General features: G+C 32.5%; 1 long non-coding RNA gene across 1 annotated transcript in view; it reads right to left on the bottom strand.

Moving 5' to 3' along the window:
- The window catches only part of LOC145277471 (uncharacterized), a 479,590-nt gene that overhangs the window by 69,285 nt on the left and 390,570 nt on the right, over positions 1-19,735 (bottom strand). The gene's annotated exons all lie outside the window — the stretch shown is intronic.

Here is a 19,735-nt window from a genome sequence, read left to right as displayed (position 1 = left end):
AAAAAGGATGAATTGTAATGTTGAAATGCATTTCGCTGCTAAGCTATCAATATTTGTCTGTTATACATAATGTCAAATAGTAGACTCTTATACTCTGAGTGACAATATATAGTGCCAAGCAAAAGTATTGGATACATCACATTTTTCTTCATAACTTTAATTAGGTTCAAGATTTTACGTAAAATTTGGTCAGTATATTCCTATAACTATTCTTAATTATATTTGGAGTAGTAACTACCAAAATCAAAGTTTAGAAAGTTTATATTTAAGGAAAATATGAATTAACAAATGCAAAAGTATTAGATACACTTTTAAAAATATTTTTTCTGAAATAAAGTTAAATGACTTTTGCTTAGCGTGTTGCAATAATGCAAACGAGTTATCTAAACTACCGCTATTCCTCTGTTATACAGAATGTCAAATAGTAGACCCTTACCTTTTAAGTGACAATATATGTGTTGTAGTAAAACATGGAAAAAGAAAGGTCGTAATAGTTTGTAATTATGTAAATTCAACTCACTGTTTGGAATACTAATCCACTTTAAGTGCTAAAGACAAGTAAAAAAAGATATATGCGTACATGCCAAATTTTCTAATCCAGTATTTGTCAAATTTTAAATTCTGCTCTAAGTGCCTTTTTAACGCTTTTTATTTTTTATGTGTTTTGCCAGGTATCTACCCTATCCCAATTTCCTTTAATTATAAAAAGTGACCTTCCTGTCTATGTGAGAAACGGTCACTACACAAACAGTTTTGTTTACTTCGTTGAAACTTGATATATAGGAATTTGATATGTTTAATAATTGAGATCTTTTCTTAGCGGAGTAATTAAGTAATTAAGGTGCAAATATCAAAAAAGGAATCACACTTTCGCTAGTGTATGTCGACGTTAAATTCTACTCTACGCATGCGCAAAAATACATTTATATGTGTATTTCTTTTGTATCTTATATGCGCACGGACTGTGATGGAAACGATTAAGGATTGTGAGTTATATTTTTTTATTTCGATTATAACTGAACGTAAGTAATATTTTTTCACTTTTTAACTCGTAAATAGATATTGAGCATAATAAAATAATCAATATAGTATTACTCTATAATAATGAATATGAATTTGCATGAATTAAACACAAACATATGACATCCTATTTTAGGCCGATGGAACGCAATGTTACCTGTTAGTATTTCTCTCTCTCTCTCTCTCTCTCTATATATATATATATATATATATATATATATATATATGATGGACTCTCCCGTCGATTTCGACGTATGAGGTTCGGACAATCCATATTTCTTAAACTCATTTATGCTTTTGCCTCTGATGACTTTTTAGTACAGCAAGGGACTTGCAGACAAGGCCACAAATAGAACATGAATGTGGATTTAACGCTGCAGATATTGGTGCGGCTGCAAGTCGTCTTGCTCTTACTCTGTTTTCTTTCAGTTGCCTTAAGCTTTCAGATTGAAACCTCTGGAGACCTTCAAAACACCTTGATCTTCATCATTTTCGGTCATTCACCTCATCTTCAAGACTCCTGTATGGTATGTTCACTGCAGACAAGTTACTCTTAAACTTGTCCTTGTACCTAAGCCAAGGACGTCCGACAATATATATATATATATATATATATATATATATATATATATATATATATATATATATATGTATATATATATATATTCTTTGTCTTACATATAATAATAAAAATCCTTTGATTTGAAATTTAAACATTTCACGTCATAAATTTTTTTAATTTGTTGAATGACTAAAATTTGATATATATATATATATATATACATATATATTTATATATTGATATATATATATATACATATATATTTATATATATATATAATGATCTTTTGTGAGGTACAAAATTTGAATATTACATTCATAACTAGAAAGACTTTTATTGTTCGTGATTTAAAGTATGACATGTAAAACACTTTTTTTTAAAAATGGGAATGTAAAAAGGAGAGAAGAGAAAAAGTGGAGGAGTCAGTGGACCGATTTCGCGTTTGCTTTTTCAAGGCTAACTCTATAACTTCACAATTAAAAAGAAAAAAATCAACAGAAAACGAGACATACTCAACGATGGATTTCTTACCAATACATACAGGTTTTAATAACTGACAATCTCCTTAAACAAACCCTTCATGTGTAGCGTAGTTCAGCACGAAGTCATTTTCAATTCTGCGACCTGATCACTGCGCATTCTATCTTTAGATCGTGGAGACATTTTACGTTCCGTTGAGGATGTGTTCTCTTTGTAAACAGAGGAAATATCTCTCAGGTTTAAGCGGGATTAACCATCTAGGATCTTCGAAAATAACATTTGGTTATATATAATATATAATATAATATGTGTAAGTCTTTTAACTTATTATACCTAAGCATAACCTTCGAAAGTAAGTGCGAATTGAGTATTTATTAAGCTTAAACTAAATTAAAATTAAATGTTTGTGTTTAGTAACTGATGTTAGTGCTTATTGCTTGAAGCTTTCTTGTGGGCTTTTTTGTAAAGTTTTAGCTTAGTGTATGCGTTTTATAAATATTTTCTTCTTCTTTTTTTCTTTTTTTTTACACAGTGATCACCACTTATCAAGGCCCGGAAGCCACTCAAGGATAAGGGTTATTGCAAGTACATTACGTTAGTGTGGAGATTTGATGAAGTGTTTACTTAAGGGGGCGGTTCATTAAGAATTTGTTAACATTAGACTTGAAGGCATCCAAGTTGTAGTCCGGAGGGAACAGGCAGACGGAACAGAGTTCCACAGGCGTGCAGTTCTAAGAAAGAAGCTTTGTTCATGGAATCTGCATTTTCATTTAGGCACAGATATAGAGTGGGGGAAATTTTTCACAGTGGATTCAGCTAGACGGGTGTTTTTCGTGAAAGATTGGCGAGGGGGGACCAGAGATTGGAGTTCAGACGAGCACCTGCCATGAAAATAACGATAAAACAAGGATAGGCTCGCAACGTCTCTTCTGTGGGAGAGGGGTTGCAGGGTAGAGAAAAGGGCATCCCCCACTAAACCACGAAGTCTATTTTGTACTCTGTCAAGGCATGATAGGCTGTTTTTAGCAGCTCCTGCCCAGATATGGCAACAGTATTCCATCCTTGGACGTACTTGGCTTTTATATAGATAGAGAATGTCATCAGTAGTGAGATATCTTCTGGAGCGGTAGAAGGATCCCACTATCTTTCCAGCGACCTTGGCAACAGACTTGATGTGCGTGTTCCATTTCAGATCAGGAGTCAAGGTCAAACCCAGAAGCTTGTCAAAACACGGGGCCTCACCCAGACGAGAGCCATCCATCACAATTGATGCCAGCTGGGGATCAGAGCGTTGATGATGTAAGGATAGCAGTTAAGTTTTGGATGCAATAAAGGTAACTAGCCACATCTTCCCCCACTGAACCACGCGCTCGAGATCAGAGGAGAAAGAATCAGAGGGAACTTTGTCATTTACAGACTTTGATGTGTTGCCGTAGATGGTCGTGTCATCAGCATAGATGTCAACGAATGATTTAAGTATGTGTTTAGGGAGATCATTGATGTAGATCAGGAAGAGAGTTGGGCCCAGGATTGACCCCTGAGGGACTCCAGCATTTATATTGCAGGCCTCCGATTTTTGTCCATCTACCACTACTCTTATGAGCCTATCGGAGAGAAATGATTTAATGATTGAGAAAACATTTCCAGTTATACCGTAGCTGGAAATCCTTATTAATAATATGCTAATTAAGTTTCAACACAAATTGCTGTCAGTAAGTTCTCATTAACATTAGACTTAGACTTTTTTTAAATTTTAGTAATCTCCATTCAAACCTATAATTCTTGTAATTTGCTTAGTGTGATGAGTATTGACCAAGCAACACTTAAACGTGAGATGTACGATGATTATTTCAGCCTAAATTTTTTCAGTTAAAATATGATTCAGAATAATAAAAATATTTAAAATAAATATTTTCTTATCTTTACTTTAAGAATTTTTACTTAAAATGTCAGGAAACAATTTAGTTTACAAGTTACTTATGATGACATGTGATTATCTAAGTAACGTATACTAACAACGCTATATAGTAATATAATAACGCTATATAGAAATATAACAACGCTATATAGTAATATAATAACGCTATATAGTAATATAATAACGCTATATAGTAATATAATAACGCTGTATAGTAATATAATAATGCTATATAGAAATATAATAACGGTGTATAGAAATATAATAACGCTATATAGAAATATAATAACGTTATATAGTAATATAATAACGCTATATAGTAATATAATAACGCTATATAGTAATATAATAACGCTATATAGTAATATAATAACGCTATATAGAAATATAATAATGCTATATAGAAATATAATAACGCTATATAGAAATATAATAACGCTATATAGAAATATAATAACGCTATATAGAAGGGAAAATGATGTTCAAGCGCATGACGTTATGTTCCGAGCATTTTTGACAAACTGTTAAAAATATTAAAAATGGAAAAAACGTTTTCTTATTAGTTTGGTACAATTTTGTTTGGCTCCCAAAAAATTGATTAGAAAAAAATATACATCGTGTTAATTCTATTCACTTAAAAACATTGTTACAAACAGACCGTGTTATGGTAGTTTGTTGTTGCTTTTTATTTTCGTTATATTTTGTATATTTTATTATTTATTTTATTATATTTAAATGTCTTCATCATTATTTTCCTTGTGTTGTGTTGTTATGCTTTAATAATCGGCGATGTCGGCAGAACTGGGTTTAACGTCCTACTCCGTGCAAAGCCAAGTTGCTAGGTAGTTACACTTAATTTAAATTCTTCACAAGGACCGAAGGGTGATCTGGGAAATGCTTATAACCTAATTGGTTAACCTACTATTCTATTTTTTTTTTTGCAATGTAATGTCTTCCCTGGCTTTTCTTTGGTTATTTTCGTAGTTGTTTATTAGTGTTTATATTTATTTATATTTTTTCAGGAGCACTTGTGCTTTGCCATTGATGTATATTATGGAGCTAAAGGTCATGTTTATGGGCAGGTGCATTATAGTTGATCATTGTTGATAGTAAATTTTGAATTATCTCATATCTGTTTCTCTTCTCGGTAAACACATTCTTGGCATTATTCTGTACAATGTAGGGAGTATTTATTCGTTTATTGTTTAACCTGTTAATGGCCTTGTGACGCCAATGTATGTACTCACAGCTGATTGCGAATAATAACATGGCGTGTTGGTTTATGGCAATTATTTTATTTTAGTTTGAAACCTTCATTTTGCATTTTTTTCTCACACAGTGTTATACTCTCTGCCAACTTTTCACGATCTTTGATTGCAATATATACGGTAAAATATGTGTCCGGATGTAGCGTAATTCTCAGCACTTAGCTTATTTCTCTAAACTTAACTTAATTCCAATATATTGAGGAAGGCATATACAAACTGCAATTTATTACATACGCTCGTTACAAACGTAATATAACTGAGTGTATCGCGTTAAAAGTCGTGTGTGTAATAGACTGAGACAGAGAGGCACGTGCAGGCAGAGAAAAGAAGATTAACGATTTCTTTATCAAAGGAACTTCTAGCATAAGATTCTACATGACGGTTTGCGGATATATTGAAAGTAAAATCAATGAACATATGCAATCGACTTTACACAGGAAACAAGTAAATCGATAACGATTAATATTTAACAATAATAATATTTTTGTTTGTCCTTACTCATAAAACATATAATTTTAAGTAAATATAACTTATATATAATGCCCTACCGCTATTTGTTTAACTTGTATTTCAATCGAAAATTTACGAATAAGAGATAGTTAATGACATTGACGCATTTTTTACAATAAAATGAATACGCCTCCCGCCCGGCATTGCATTTTCGTAAAATACGCTAAATATGATATTTTGACTAATGCAGATTTCGTATTTTTTATTAGACTAGTAGGACTCATTAACCGGACTTGCTTCACCCCTTCGAAAATAAGTAAACTGCCGTTTTTTCTTGCTAAACCCTGCCGTCACTGAACAATTGCGAATAATGGTGGCAGTGGCCGAAATTGAATAATCTTTCACTGGTTATTAGTGTTGGCTTGGGGCGATAACATGCAAGTTCTGTTTGACTTCTAAAAGGCAATCAGGGGAAAGCGTAAATCAGTATGGATTAATAAAAATACAACAAATGATCTATTAGAATGATAATGGAAAGTAAAAATAAAAGTTTTAAAAGGTAGGGATTCTTACAATATATAAGCAGTTTAGAGTGATCGAAATCAGTCGAACCTGGCCTAACTATTTCCGTTTGTTGTTCAAGGTTTCCTCTAATTTTCAAACCTTAAACCAATAGTATTAAATAAAATTCAAGTTCAAAAACTTCGCCTTTTTTAACATGTAAAATAAAACAATTACAACGTTTTTCACTTCACTTCTCTGAGTATGGTCATGATAAGTACGGCTTTCCGAATAGACATCCCCATCTAAAGAATAGCTTTCGTAGTAGACAACCCCAATTTAGGGGAAGGGGTGGAAAAAATATTTCCCCCAAATTTAACCGTGACAATCCTAATCAGCATACCCACCTGTAAATGCTAAAAAATGGGGATGTAAGAGTCGGTAGGAGATAAGTAGATTTGTTTATCGCGTACGTGTACAAACCGGACAGCCAGTGAGTTATAGTCCATAATACACGTCTTTATATCTCTACAAGTACTTATATCCGCAGAATTTGAATGCGATTTTCTTAATCAGCATAGTCTAAAATATTTTAAAGTCGTCATTCTTAAGAAAATGTAATGTAAAACATTACCCCAAAATCCTCCGAAAAAAATAATGTGTGCACAATCTCGAGAATCAGTCCGGAAAAGAAAATTAAATCAAATACTCCACAGAATCGGTGAAAACACAAATAATTATTCCCCTATGTAATAAAATTTACATTAAAATTTTTAACGTAATTAATAGGTGTTGAAAAAAATCAGTAATTGCGCTTAAAACCAGACCATAACTTTGAAACACGCCGGCAGGTCTGTCAATTAAGGTATGGAAGCGTAGAATGGATACGATTTTCCTACTTAAGCACTTATATATTTCAGCAAAATATTAGGATATTTTTCGTTAATACATCTTTTTAAGTATATTTCCCTTTTTTCAGATATAGTTACGTTGTTTTTATATACTTATTTAAGTACACATTGTTTAAATATACTTTATTTAAACTTGCGCAATCTAACTCGATAGTTGTTTATTTTCTTTTAATGTTTCTGTAAATAATATACTTTTAAAATATCTAAACAATTCGACAAAATATATAACATGTTAGAAAAGCATTTCATCCAAGGCATGAAAATTGTTAAACAAAATGTTTTTACTATAGGCTTTAAAAATAAAGGTACACGATTCAATTTGAAATTTATTTATCTTCAAAGTGTACTTTTATAAATTTTACAAAGTAAAGTATGCAAATTTAATACCGTCCTTTGTAAAATATATAAAAGTGCACTTTGAAGATAAATAAATTCCAAATTGAATCTTGTACCTTTATTTTTAAAGCCTATAATAAACACATTTTGTTTAACAATTTTCATGCCTTGGATGAAATGCTTTTTTAACTTGTATCCTACATTTTTAAGATTATATTATATTTAATTTATTAATTTCGATTCAAAAAAAAGATGAATGTGATTTTGTATGTATTTATAAAAACTCTCCTACTCTCTATTTCAGATTGTATTTCTCCTCACACCACAACTCATTTTTGTAACCCCTCTTTGTATTATTACAGGTCTTAATATTCTCCCTGTTAAGTCTGTAATTCTCCCTACTCCACATCTCTTTTTTGCAACTCTCCATTTGTCATACATGTCTGAATAATAAGGCAGTCTGACTTTTTAACAAAAAACTTTAAAATAACTTTTTTAGATTAATTTTTTAAAACCTTCTTTCAGAATAGAAAATCTTTACAATTTAATAAGGAACATATTTCATATAGGTTTTATCAAAACTATTCAGTAGATAACGAAAAAAACAGATCAAAATTTCAAAAGGAGGGTATATCTGGTTACGCTCAATAGTAGTCCTCGCTAGCGGAAGACTTTGTTATTGTTATTCTATTATTATTATTATTATTTAAAACATTTTGTGTCCTGCGCTTTCTCGCGAGGACTAATATATTTACTTAAATAAACATAGTTATTTGAAAAAATATACGATTAAAAGATAAAGGTCAATTGATTAAAATGTTTAGATATTTTAATATTTTTTTATTATAAAAGGAGTAAAAAGATAAACATTAAATATAGTTATGCTATGTAAGAATAGATTAACAGTTTTAAAATGTGAATATTTCAAAGATGTTGACAAAAACATTCTATTCAAACAACATAATAAGTGCGAATCGAGTAGACGATATTGCCTAAACGTTTATTTTTAAATTTGCGACGATCGTAATAGATTGCGCAGGTTTAAATAAATGATATTTAAATAAAGTACATTAAAAAACGTCACTATGTTTGAAAAAAAAAAACATGTTTACAAAAATATATTAATATTTTGCCCAAATATATTAGTAAGCAATTTTGAAGAATAGCAGACGTATTATATATCCGTTTGCTCTGAAACAACTAGACGAATATGACTTAAGTTCTGCATACACCCATTTGTTGCAGCGAAGTATTATCCATTCGATACGCAGTTAGATACTAATTGATTTGAACTTAATGAAAACATGAGTGCACATATAACCTTAATTAACTTTCAATTCAAAATAAAACAACCATTCTAAGTGAACGGCCTGTAAGTTTCGCCTGTTTTCAAATGAGTAAAACATTTTTTTTTTCAAAATATAATCCTGTTGATTAAATAATATCCCAATAGAGGGGGGAACAATAAAATTATCTCCCTAGAAAAGATGGTATGATTCCATTTCCGATGGATGAAAACTGTTTTTTTTTGTTACAGATTATATATTGATTGCCAGTTGTTTACAAAGTGCAAGAGCGATAGGCGCTTATATAATGTCTGAAAGTGGCACCATATTCAACGGACGAGGTCGGAGAGTCGCCGCTTTACAACATGCTCTTAATCGATCAAAGGTATGACAACAAGACTATTGCTAGCACCCTAGAATTGCAAATCGTGACGGTTCAACGCTTGATGTCACAGCTTAACGAATTTTCCGCCCACGGTTTTAGTCTTTGGTGTGGTATCGAGCAAAGGTCACATCATGCCACTTCACATCTTCGAAGTCGGCTTTAAAGTCAACGCCAAAGTGTACCTGAAACACTAAAGTGTTCAATCACCATGGGTGTTGCAGCAGGATTTGGCACTGGTCCACAAATCCAAAGAAACCCAGGCTTGGATCAGAAGGACTGCTATGACTTTGTACCCTTCTCTAACTAAAGACACCCCTTCCACAGCCTGAACCCGCTGGACAACTTCGTTTGGCCATACGTTGAGAAGATCACGAACATGATCCTCCACAACACCAATGCCAGCCTGATCGCCGCCATCCGTCGAGTATTCGCCGGGCTCCCGCCAGCGCTTGTAAAAAATACATGCTCCCAGCGCTAGATCCTGTCGAAGTGGTGATTAAGGCTGAAGGTTGAACAGATGTCAGCTCTAGTACATAATTAGGTTACTTCGATTGAATTTTTAAATAAAAGTTTTAAAATAAGGCTGTAGTGTTGTTTTCTGTATGGTGACACGTTTATCGTTCCACCCTGTAAATAAAACATCCTGAGTTAACTGATATGATAATCAGATAAATATGTTGACATAAGTAGATATCTAGTAAATTCATAGAAGCACGTTTAATGTAAAATATTTCTACTTTCAGAACATGATGTGTTCAGCAGTTGGATATAGTTTATGTAATAAATCTCTATCAATAATCCTGTGGATGAAGTCACATCCGAAGCTAGACGAATACGATGTCAGATATTATCATGTAGATATGTTATGATTAATGAACGGATTAGTGTTTGCTAGAGGATTAACAACATTAATTTCGGATCTTAATAGAGACACACATACACACGGCGGATATACAAAGAAACTGAAAAGAGAAATAAATAGAAATAAAAAAAAATACTAATCAGGAGATGAAATCCCATGCATTGTTGTACATATAAACCGTGATTGTTTGTGGAGGAAGAAGATTAGGCAAACGAGTTAAGAGATGGGAAGAATACATCCGAGAGCAAAAATGACTGCGGCAGAATAATACGTAGATAGCTGGTGAAGACTGCTTGCATGTAATCCTTGGTCACTCAACGCTCAAGACAGTGAGAGAGACTCATCAATTTGTAAATATCTGTATATATAGCAATATATAGTCTTGTAGCACCGGTCGTTTTTAGATAACTGTGTCTTGTATCTCTGGTGTATAAGCATATACATAAGAAATTGACGGAGGTTACTTGATTCATTAATTTTAATGCAAACCTTATTTTACTGATTCTTTTTACGTATCTAGAAGAATGACAATAAGTTGAGATATAAAACTGTTAACTAAATCTTTATTGTGTATTTAACTTTGACGCCGATAAGTCATGTTAAGGGAAAGGATCGTGCTTTAATAGTAGGAAGACACGCACCCAGAATTCACCGAACTAACTCCATTTTCTTCCCGTAAAAACAAGTATAAAGATCAAATAACTTTAGTCGTTTGTTATGTAATCGCCTATGAATTTTCGTATTATGATTTCCCGCTCATCAAAAGATCGATTCTAAACCTCTATGACCCTTGATGACTGTCAACTTTATTTTCATTTTACCAAATAGCTTTTCCGAAATTTAACTATTTTATATTTGAAGAATCTAGCATAAGTGGCTTTTTAATTATCAACTATTATTTTTGTTTTGACATACAATTGTCCTGCCGAATTGCCTTGTGTGTTCGGTACACACGAACTTAGTTGTTCAACTACAAATGTATTTTATGCTTGTTTTATAGTTATATTTTTCATTTACTTTTTGGTTCGGAATGTTGTCTTTATTGTTAATCAAACATGTTATTCGTATATTATAGGTTATAAAAAGAATCTGCCATATATAACTAATATTATTTATACTAAACAAATAAAATATAATAAAATAAGGCTGGGTTTATCATTGAGCACTTTCCGATAAACACAGAAGTTTTATTGGATATGGGCCTGGGAAACTACAGCAATATAGCAATTATCAATAGGGGACGATATATATATATATATATATATATATATATATATATAGTAGCGTCCAAAACTAAGGAACAACAATTTTAACCCTTATATTTTTTAGAAATAACAACTGTCAAAGCTGAAATTTTGACAGCTGGTAGTCGTTATCATCCAAAATAACATACTAAAATTATAATCATTTGTAAAGGATAGAAAAAGAATTATAACATGTACTAAGAAAACTTGGGGGCAGAAGCGTCATGGTATTTGAAATGTTTTCTATCCAAGATATAACGCCTTTTGTCCGGTTCAAGATAATGTTATGCCAATCATACAAAATTCAGGTTTCTATAAAGTTACCTTTATGCAAGATAATGCCCAGTGTCACCAAGAAAATGTGGTAATGAGTTACCTTAGCGAGCAAGATTTCAAAGCTATGGATTGGCCACCGCGAAGTTCTGACTTAAATACAATAGAAAATCTTTGGAAGATTTTAGGAGTGAAAAATATGGAAATAAATCCCATTAACACGGATGGTTTGTAGGAGAAGCTTAAAGAAGAATGGTTTAAAATTAGTACCAAGGACTGTAAAGAACTGATTCGTTTTTGAAGTCGAAGATGTGCAGCTTTCATTGAGATCAAGGGCTCATTTACTACATATTGACTGTACATGTATTTCAATTATTTTTTTGCCTGTTTACATTGTTTTCTCGATTTTGTCCCTCATTTTTGCACGTTCCTATTTTTAAAATAAATAAATACTTGTTATAATTCTTTTTCCATCCTTTGCAAATGAGTAAAATTTTAATATGTTATTTTGGATGATAACGACTACCAGTTGTAAAAGTTTAAGCTTTTCACACTTGTTATTTCTAACAAATATTAAGTTTTAATATTTTCCCCCTTAGTTTTGGACGCTACAGTATATATATATATATATATATATATATATATATATATATATATATATATATTTATATATACATATATATATATATGTATTTATATGTATATATATTTATATAGATAGATAGATATAGATATGTATGTGATTTTCAGAATGTGAGAGATTGTATATAATAAATTCCACAGCCAATCAACGTTGCAGCCCACAAGAGCCATGAAGTCAACGAACCGTCTTGGATTTCCGGTTCGTTGGCTCTTGTGGGCTGCTGCGACGTTGGTTGGTTGTTTGGAATTATATATATATATATATATATATATATATATATATATATATATATATATATATATTTCATTTATATATATATATATTTCATTATACCCCCAAACAAGACAGTGCCACTTTGATGTGGGGGCTATTATCGGGGACATAGCTATCAAGGATATTATGTAGGGATTTGAGCAGCAAGATGTATGTTCACATTACATTTGAACTTCTGCATATCAGTACAGTTGGTAAAGCAGAATCTCGGAATGGATTTGTAAAGTCTAGCAGTTCTGGTGAAACAACTATTAGAGTAGGAGACCTTATTACAGGTATCTTCACTGTGTAGGAGTGGGACTTTGCTGATTGTAGGGTGTGTCGGAGGTATTTTCGCCGAGGGGGTGCAAAGGCTTGAAGTTCGTCAGAGCATCCACCATTAAAATACATGTAGTGCAGGCAGAGGGATGCAACATTTTCGTCGATGGGACAGAGGGCGAAGCTTGAATGACAGTTCGGGACCTTTCAGGTGGGCTACTCTCCTTTTAACACTGTCCAAGAGCGAGAAACTAGAAGTAGGTACACTAACCCAAATGTGACAACAATACTCCATGCATGGGCGAATGGTGGTTTCGTAGATTTACAAGGTACTTTCAGGAGGAAGTAACTTTCTAGCATAGTAGAGAGAGGCCACCTTCCTCGCAGCGGCCCTGGCAAGGCTCTGATTGTTTCTGTTCAAACTCATGTTTCCTGCTAACGTATAGCCGAGGTGTTTGGAAGAAGTATTTTTAGGTAATGTATCTTTAGCCATACCTATTCGTAGTTGAGGTTTCTTTTAATTATTGAAGGAAACAAGCTTACTCTTGCAGCATTAAATGTGACCATTCCACTACAGATTAGAGCTCTTCCTCCAGTATTCCTGCTTTTTTCTTAGATGTGTGTTCATTTGTTTTCCCCTGTTTCCTTCTTTTATAGAGCGTGGTATCATCAGCAAGTATAGCAATTTTATCAGGGAAGTCATTTTGAATATTCTATCTATCTATATATCTATAAAAGTGAACGTGCCTGTGTGCCTGTCTGTGTACATATCCCTACGCAATAACTCTGTCAATTTTCAGTCTACAGCCTGGAAATTTGATATACAGGGTACTGATTTGGAAAAATATATGTGATCGGTTTTTGGCCAGAAATTTGGGTGTTAAGGGGTCAAAGTACAACGATTTGACATTTGAAAACTCTACCAAACTCCTCCGCCAATTTGGGTCTAAACACTTGAAGTTTTGATATAGGTCTCTAGGATACGGATCTAACTTAATAACTTAATTCGAGCCCAAGACAATAAATGTTAAGGCATCAAAATAGGGGGCAGATTTTAAAAAAATTGACCGTTTTTTTTTTCTCAACATACACCTCCAAACACCCGGGCAACGCCGGGTTGAAATGCTAGTAGGAATAATAAAGATCTAATGTACGACCGTCGACGACAACCTAGATTCTTCTCTCATTTAAGAAGTATTTAATTCTGTTAAGTATTCATCCAGATGACACCACGCTCAATAATAGGCATGAGAGGAAAACGAATGAACACATATTTAAGTTTACAGACACGTGTCTTTAATAAGATGCTACCAGCAGTTTACTTTTCTTTTATGTTTTTTTTTTCAGGAGGATAAATATAATTACCTATTTTTCCGCAATTAGACATCTTTCTCTTTTACCAAAGAATTTTCTAGGCTGTTTAGTTTCATTTCTGGTACATACATATTACAACAATACTTGATATTTGAAAGGTTTTAAAATTTTGAAATTGTAATACAAATAAAAATGTTTGTAGCAATAAACTGATAATATTTTTTTAAAAATAAGTACCAAAAATCTCTTTTTTTGTGAATTACTTATTTGTCCTCATTTTTTCCGGTCATTTTTTACATCATGTTTGTACATGTAATCTTCGATCCTTTTCATGACAAAACTATCCAATAGGAGAATATTTACTTTACAATAGATAAGTTTTATCGTTGTTTCTGTTTTACAAGTATTTTAATAGCAAGAGCTCTGATGCACTCAAAGCACTAGTACCCCCTCGACGATAACATCCTCGACAAAGTAGACAAGCAGGAAAATCCTATCCTTGCACTGTAGAGATCCCTATATGCCGTAAAGCCTTCTACTCGAACAGCTTTATCCTTCAACCAGTTGCACTTTGCAATTCCCTACTGGGTATCTGCCTCCTGACTCTATTGGCATGCAAAAAATTCAAGTGTAATGTAAACATACATCTTGCTGTTCAACTCACTAACTAGTATCGCTGCAATTCTGGTCCCAAATAGTAGCTTCTCTTGACTAAGTGGCTGGGTGTCTTGTTTAGGGTAAAATGACAATTAAAGACAAAAACAAAAACTAAGACAATGAAAACAAATTTTAACAAACATATCAGTTGAAATGCAAGCATTATTGTCTCAGTAAAAACATCGCTTGTCTTTCCAGTTTTATTTATGAGTAGGGACGATATATTCTATAAACACCTGATACATTTCAGCAGACAAGTCGCGCCAACGAGTTAAATATATAGAACAGACAGTGTTCGACTTAAATAGACACAACATTACAGTACAATTTAGTGCACGTTTATTTTCACAAGTGGAATTCATGTTAAGTATAGCTATCGGAATTTTGTCCGAATTATATGTAGGATATATCAGGATAGGAATAAGTGTTATTTTTATTTATTACACAAACACACGCACACACACACGCACACACACACACCCACATACACACACACACGCACGCGCACGCACACGCACACCCACACCCACACGCACACACACACACATATATATACGCGCGTGCGGGTGTGGATATATATATATACATATATAAAGTAGCAGTAGTCGTAGTATAAAAAAATTAAAACATAAGCTACAAATACAAACACACAAACACACACAAACACACACACACGCTACAAATACACATTTATATTTTGGTTCTGTACGGAATCATCAGGCGTAATGCATTTAGTTTATTATTTACTCCGACGCTGAAACGTAAACAGTTCCCTGTAGTTTACTTGTGACAAATGCTTTTCTCATGTATTGAGCATTGCAAAATTCATACTGAAATATTCGGACGGTAATTATTATACACTCATATATAATCATACGTTTATAGTTATAAATAATATAGATATACATATGCGTGTGGTTATTAGTTATCATTATAAAATCATATGTATTTAATTTACACTTTTTATTTATGAAGTATATTGTTTAATTAAATTTTGAAGTATATTGTTTAATTAAATTGTAGATGACTATTAAACGGATAATCAGAAAAAATATATATTGCTAAAAAAACTGTGTCAAAGTTGTTTAATAGGAATGAGATTGGATTTGAACGAGAAAAAAACCCAGTGAAAACTAATTTGATATATTTAAAATATGAAATGAATAATAAAAAACGCTTATTTTAATGTTTAAAATGAATTGTACACACACACACACACACACACCACACACACCACACACACACACACACATATATATATATGCGTATATATATATATATAATTTTATGTAAGTGCTTAAAATCATTATATATATACATATATATAAATAACGATTTTAAACACTTACACAACATTTTTTAATGTATCTTTTAAAATTTATATATATATATATATACATACATACATACATACACACACACACATATATACATACATATACATATATATATATATATATATATATATATATAAAGAGTCTGAAAAGAGAAAAACAGAGTTCCTCACGTTGATAAGAAAGAGGGGTATATAAGGTAATTATAATGTTCTTACCTGATGGTGACGCAACAATTGCCTAGTTTGTTCATCGATATCTCCCGGGTTCTCAAAACAAATCGTGTATAAAAATATATATACAATATGTGCACACAATTAATAACTCGTATATATGTGCATATTAACGTGTAAATATATTTTCTTCCCTAGATTTCATCTTTGTTCCAAAATGTCATTTTATATATCTAGCTTTGTCCTTCTCGTTCTCGTCTCAATTTACTATGTCCTCTTGTTTTTCTGTCAAAATAATTTTTTTTGCCAATAGTTCCGCGAACAAATTTTGAAACAACGTGTTTCGTATCGATCCTCTTTTGTAAACATCATAAAATCAGTTTTGCTTTAGATAATTCTGACTAGAAAAAAAAACCCCATATAATATGCCTCTCTCACTATATATATATATATATATATATATATATATATATAAATTGTTTTTGTGATTTTGCGGTTAAGAATATCCCCCCCCCGACAACTGAATTTTAAAAAATGAATATCAAATTAAAAAAGTATTACGGCAGGTCGATATGATAAGAATAATTCATTATAATAAACCTCAAAATATTATTTCATATATAGAAATATTGGTTAAATACAAATTTTCCCTATTTCATTTTGTAAAATTATCTAAGACGTAGGGAAGTGTCGAGACAAGCTTTGTTATATAATAATTAATTAATTATAATATCCTAAATTGTTAAATTTTCAATATTTTGCCTGATATTACACTAAATTATAATACAAATGTGAAGTTGAAAACAATATAAAAATATTTTATATATGTGTGTGTGTTTGTGTGTGTGTGAGTGTGTCGGTGTGTGTGATATACGTATTCACTTCACGTGGCTTAATACTAATGTCGACTACATCTTTTAATAAGTAATTAACTGTTTTTTGATGCCAAATAAATTAATAAGTAATTAAATAGTGAAAAAAAATGTTATAACTGTTTTCGAGGAAAAATATCATACATTATAATAAATAATCAAAAATTAAACAATTAATTCATTTTATTCAATATAAACGCAGTTTATATATTTTAGGAACTTTCTAATTTTAATATTACCTTTGTTTAAAAGTAATATAGAAAAATTAAATACATACATCGAATAATATGTGGTTAGCACATGTTTATTTTATTCTCAAAGTAAATAATATAATGTTGTAAACTACCATTAAATGTTTTATAGAATTACGTAATAAATGAATATAAAATTATTTTCAAATTCAAAGAATAGCAAACCTTAAATTTGCATATACATTTTTTTGCTTTACTTTACGACGGAATTTGCGTGCATTTGGTGTTTTAAGACACTGTGTTATGCTCAGAATACATCTGCATGCGCCTTTAAATATAAACATATATAATGCGTATTTGTTTTCAATTAATAATTCGCGAATTAAATAATTAGTTTTTTAAAAGGGTTGTTAGAACAGTTTTTATTAAATAATCGGTTCATTATTTACATAAAACGTGTATTGTTTCGTTAAATATATACTAACATTTTGTTCTATTAAATTGAATATTTTGAATCTTACACATTTATTAAAAAAGCAAAATAGATGTTAAGATGTAATTTACGGCAATTTTGTAATTTAGTCAACATGCCCGTTTGATTGGATCGTTTATTTTGTTTATGCTTATTTTTTTCGCAGCAGAATCCGGTTCAGGCAAGACGTGTTTAGGCAGAGGCCTTGCTGGTGTTTTCTTGAGTAGTAATGCTAATTGATGCGACAACCTAAATAAAGAAGACAATGAAATTGCGGGGGTGTTGGTCAGAGTGAGTGCGCCCCAATAAGTGCAGAGGGGTCGGGTATGTTGTCGACGGCGTCGATGGTGACGCAAGGGTAAGAGTCGATTTAGTCGACGGAGGGTGGCTGTCGATACGGTCCTGTTTCTCATTTGGTAGTCCTTGTTACGGTACACGTGGGCCGAGCGAAAGGGGCGCAACTGTCGGACTCGAGAGATACTGCAAGTCGAGTCACTCGATAAAGAACTAGTTTTTTTATGGTTTGCGCATGGACTGGCGAAGCAAAGGTAAAACTAAAGAACTGGAAGATTGAAACCAAGAGTAAAGGAAAAGAGAGGGAGTGACTGGTAGAAAATATGTAAGAAATGGAGTTTGTGATACGGCGAATAGAGAGATAGACAGAGGAAGAAACTGCGAGGGGAAAAGAGAGTGCGAGGGGGTTGCTGCTATCAGACGGCAGGCATGGTCCGATGCGTGTTAAACGTAAATAAAGGTGCTGTTAAATCAAGGAAGAGAGTGAGAGAGCGAAAGAGAGAGAACACGTGACAGGAAAAGAAATAGGGATACAGATACAGTGAAGAGAAAGACAAGAATAATGAGAAAGACAGAGTAAGAGAATGCGAGGGTAAAGAGAGTAAATAAGAGAGGGAGAAAGAGAGGAGGGTGCACAAGTAGAGGAAAATCCGATACGTGAGGTAAACGTAGATGCGGAGGTGACGTTAACCGCAGTAATAGTAGCGGTTGTACCGCTCTTAAGAGGAAAACGTAAAAAAGAATCTGAGGCAACGTACGCCTTGCTACCACCCCTGCTCCCATGGTCATCTTAATACTACTTGCACTACCAATTACTCTGAGGTTAAACAAAAGTGCCGATGTTGACGGAGGAATATATAAAGATATTAAATGAGTTCTTTTCATATACTTTAACGAAATGAGCACTGTGAAAGCGTGAGCCCCCATTCCACAATTAAAAAAAGCAACTTGTGTTCTTTGAATCGTTTCCTAGAAATTATTTCGTTTGCCAATGAGTCACCACTTATCATTCCAAAAATCTTATCTTTGATAAAATGTAATGAGATGGATGGATGTTGAATAGTGAAGAATATTATTAGACGATTGAAAATGATGAATGTATATTCATATATTTATTTTCAGACTGTTATTCTTATCTTCCTTGTTGCAGTGTTTCACCACGTTTCGACCAACCATTCTTCTGGCCTTCTTTCAGATGGTTTGCATCTCTATGTTTCCCGATCAGCACTGTTTTGAGCTAGCGATTTCAATCCTACTCAAATTACGTCAGAGGATTACTTGGCCAAAACGTGATAAGACAACAACAACTATGGAAGGCAGTAGAAAGGGGGGATGCACAAGTAGAGAAAAATCCGACACGTGTGGTAAACGTAGATGCGGAGGTGACGGTAACCGCAGTAATAGTAGCGGCTGTACCGCTATATATATATATATATATATATATATATATATATATATATATATATATATATAGCATATAGAGATACAATTAAGAAACTAAGCATTCCTATCCCCTCTCGGTTAACAGCCACCTGAAAAAAGGCCAGAGGAATAGTTGTCCGAAACGTAGCGAAACAACAAGAAATATTAAGGTAAGGATAACAATCTGCAAAGAAAATAAATATGCAAACGGAATCAAGGTTTTTGATTAGCTTGGCAACATCACGTACAGATATTTGTATATCACATAGCGTTTTTTCTGATACAGGAGGAAATATTTGGGGTTGGCAACCTTGGTTGCACGAGGTAGAATTAGCT

The sequence above is a fragment of the Euprymna scolopes genome, chromosome 6 (genome assembly GCF_053919585.1).
Source record: "Euprymna scolopes isolate OS-2025 chromosome 6, ASM5391958v1, whole genome shotgun sequence".
Classification (NCBI taxonomy): domain Eukaryota; kingdom Metazoa; phylum Mollusca; class Cephalopoda; order Sepiida; family Sepiolidae; genus Euprymna; species Euprymna scolopes.
Note: the sequence above shows the minus strand (reverse complement) of the source record. Positions and strands in the feature narration are given on the sequence as shown.